This window comes from Octodon degus, unplaced genomic scaffold (genome assembly GCF_000260255.1).
Source record: "Octodon degus isolate 3935 unplaced genomic scaffold, OctDeg1.0 scaffold00160, whole genome shotgun sequence".
In the NCBI taxonomy this organism is placed as follows: domain Eukaryota; kingdom Metazoa; phylum Chordata; class Mammalia; order Rodentia; family Octodontidae; genus Octodon; species Octodon degus.
In genome coordinates, this window is record NW_004524736.1 from 5351697 (window position 1) to 5355381 (window position 3685).

Genomic DNA, 3685 nt, shown 5'->3' on the forward strand with positions numbered 1-3685 from the left:
CTCCTCTCGGCAAGTTTGCACAAAGAATGCATATGATGACACCTTGCCTCTCGGCTTCTTAGGATCTCCTTTGCTCATGTTTACTTGTTTTCCTCAGCGAGGTACAGAGTCACCCAGTGCCCGTCCGGCTCTCACTTGCCCCGGCGCTGTCTCTATGGAGCTCAATGTACTGCAATCTTTTTCTTGATTTTGAAGGAAAAAAATTATCGTTATATATAATATTACTGGATAATTATAGAGAAAAACTCTGCTAATTTTTTTTCTTTTTAGACAGAATCTCCCAATGTTGTGTAGGCTGGTCCCAAACTTACTGTTGAACTTACTGTGTAGCCTAGGCTGGCCTCCAACTGATGGTGATCCTCCTAGCTCAGCCTCCTGAGTGCTGAAGTTATAAGTGTGTGCCATCACACCTGTCTTCCTAACAGCAGTGGGGGATTTGTGGTGTGTGTACTACAGTGGACACACAGAGCCCTCTCTGTTGGTGCAAGCCAAATCATCCCAGCCAAAGTTTGACAAATTATCAGCATGCTTACAACAACAAAGATTATATAATTGTAGAAAAGCATATCAAATGCAAACTCTTTTAATAAAAAGCTGTTTGTATAATTGAAAGTGCTGTTACTGTGTTTTTCTTTTAAAACTTAAGATGTTAATGTATGAGTTGCTTTTTCTACACTAAAATCTTAGTGTTCAGGTTTAATTGTAGTTGGCACTTTGTGAAAAGTGAATGAGTTTTGGGTTGCAATTTTGGCATTCAGTCTCTAACAGGCTCACCATCACTGTTATGATGTCTTAATGCTGGCTGATTAAGAGCTGCATAAATTCATATGTGTCAGTGGATACCACCTCTTCACATTTATACTGTATTTAGCTAAAGGGTTAAAACTTTTGTTTTCTTGTAGACTGAAACAATCCTTATGGTACCCTTTAAGTTTCTGCTCAAGTCTTAAAGTTTTTGAATAAGTAAACTGGCCTGTTAGTATTTAAATTTAGAGTATATATGTTGTGACCAGCAACAGTGGTTTGTTTGTTTATTTATTTATTGTTTGTTTGGGGTTTTTTGAGACAGGGTCTCTATGTAGTGCAGGTTGGCTTTGTACTCACTTATGTAGCCCAGGCTGGCTTCAACTCATGGTAGTCCTCCTGCCTCAGCCTCCTGTGTGCTGGGATTATAGGCATGTGCCATTAAGCCTGGCTGGTCTTTTTATTTATTGATGCTGCCTTTCATTATAATTTTCCTTTCTGGGAGAAGTCTGTGGTGTTTTCTCTTAAAGAAAAATATATGTGATTGTGATATAGTTTATTTTATAGTCCAAACCTATTTCATTTCCCATAAGGTCCACAGACCATCCCCTTCTCTGGGATGGAGCAGTGTGAAATTTACATAACTTGATTGATAGCTATGTTATATATGATACTTTGATTATCTGGATTATCCCTTGTACTGTATACACCATAAGGGCTGGTTTAGAGCATGTTTCTTTTTCACTTGCTGTTAGCATCTTGGAGATAGTAAGAATTTTTAATGAAAAGAATGGTTAAATTGGTCTTTTCTGATATGTGAAGATAATTGATTACCATACTTTACTGTAGGGGAGAATTCTCATTTCCTAAATCTTCAGATTAAGAGCTGGTGAGAAAGCTCAGAGGCATTAAGTGCCTGCCTGGCATGTACAAGGTCCTGAGTTCGATCCCCTGTACCAAATAAACAAACAGTTCATGATGCAGAAAATGCTTTGGGGGTGGTTAGGGCCTGTCAGTGCTTCCTGGGCTTTAATTCCAGAGGTCTTGATTCACAAGTACTGGGCAGTGTCTAGAGATCTGAATTTTAAATCTTCAAATCAGTCAGGTGTGGTGGTACATGCCTGTAATCCTAGCACTCAGGAGGCCAACTCTGGTGGATTGTTGTGAATTAAAGGCTAGCAACAGATGACCTTGTCTCAGAACAGTTTTTTAAAATTTTTTTTTATTTTTTGGTGGAACAGGGGATTGAACTCAGGCTCTTGTACTTGCCAGGGAAGTGCTTATTCTGCTGAGCCATCTCCCCAGCCCAAATATTTGACTTGTCTTTTTTTCTGGTACTGAAGATTGAACTCAGGACCTTGAAATTGGCAGGCAGGTGCTTATGCCACTGAGCTATCTCTCCGGCTCTTGTCTCAGAACCAAAGAAAATCCTTAGATCAGTCCAGAGTAAGGTTTACTATCAACTTGGCTTAAACAGGATATTTTTTTCAGTTACTTTTCAGTAATTATGCTAAAATTACCGAGTTTAATTCTCTTACATATGTACATAAGACTTCTCTTGCTTGCTTGCCTGCTTTCTTTCTTTCCTTCCCTTTCTGGTTTTTGTTTTTTGTTTTTAGTGGTGTAGGGGATTGAATTCAGGGATTTATGCAAACTCTATACCACTGAGCTACATCTGTAGCCCTGTATATCTGCATTTCAAAAATGTGAAACACTTCTCTCCTTTATAGTTTTATAGAATCAAAGTAAATCAGTGCTATGTTTCTACCAATTAAACTATTTTCATGTCATTTTTCAGAGATTTAGGCCTAGACAGTCATGACTGATTTGAGTAACAGGATAAGGGTGCTTTTGTGCAGCTGTCTGAAAGGAGTGGTCATGGATATCATATAGGAAGTTGATATCTTTCCATTTGAAAGAAGGATCAACGTTTGTTAGCTTTTTTTTTTTTTTTCAATTAACAAAAACATTCGATTTTAATACCTGAGTTGGTTGTTCTGAATAAAGGATTCACATTTGGCATTTGAAACCTGTTCACGATTTCTGCTTTGTTGACTATGACCTTGTTACAACATGGAGAGAATTTACTCATCAATTAAACTGAAGGGTTTGTTCACAGCCTTATTTTCTGTTTTGTGCTGCTGAGTGCAATTTTTTTTTTTTTTCTTTTTTTTAGGCAGGGTTTCACTGATTTATCTAGCCCAGGCTGGCCTTGGTGATCTACCTGCCTCAGTCTCCTGAGTATTAGGGTTATGGACCTGTGCCACCAGGTCCAACCACTTGTTTTTTTTTGTACTGCTTGATAATGATAACTCATATAGTGTGATGATGATAGCTTAAAAGCATTTCTAGTTTTATTTTTGGTACCAGGAATCAAACTCAGGACCTTGTGTTTGCCAGGCAGGTGCTGTGCCACTGGGCTATCTCCCCAGCCACTTCTAGTTTTAATATACTCATTAATCTACACAGCTAATTCTAAATTCTTTTACTGAATTTAAAAGAATTCGAAGTTCTTTTACTCAACTGCCTTTGAGTTATTGTAGTGGCTTATACATTTTATGGTTCTTAGGTTGTTTGGGATATCCCAGAAATCACTGAGAATTTTTTTCTCTTTCTCTTTGGATACTATATTTTAATCTCTTCTGTTTGTTTAGCCAACCTGCTAGGTTTATTCATTATATATATGGCTTGCTTTTCCTGAGTTGGTACTCAGCAAAAGGTATTCAGTAAATGCTTATTTTTTTTAAAAATTTTATTTATTTGTGTGTGTGTGTGTGTGTGTGTGTGTGTGTGTGTGTCCGTCCAGCTCAGCCCACCAGGGGGCGGGGCTGGCTGGCATGTGGTGCTGGAGGATTGAACCGCGGTCCCTGTGCTTTGCTAAGCTTGTTCTAAGTAGGTGCTTTAGACCACTGAGCCATCTCACCAGCCCTAAATGCTTATT

At 38.4% G+C, this 3685-nt stretch overlaps 1 protein-coding gene across 1 annotated transcript in view; it reads left to right on the plus strand.

Moving 5' to 3' along the window:
- Ahcyl2 (adenosylhomocysteinase like 2) overlaps positions 1 to 3685 on the plus strand; it is a 230070-nt gene that overhangs the window by 23568 nt on the left and 202817 nt on the right. The gene's annotated exons all lie outside the window — the stretch shown is intronic.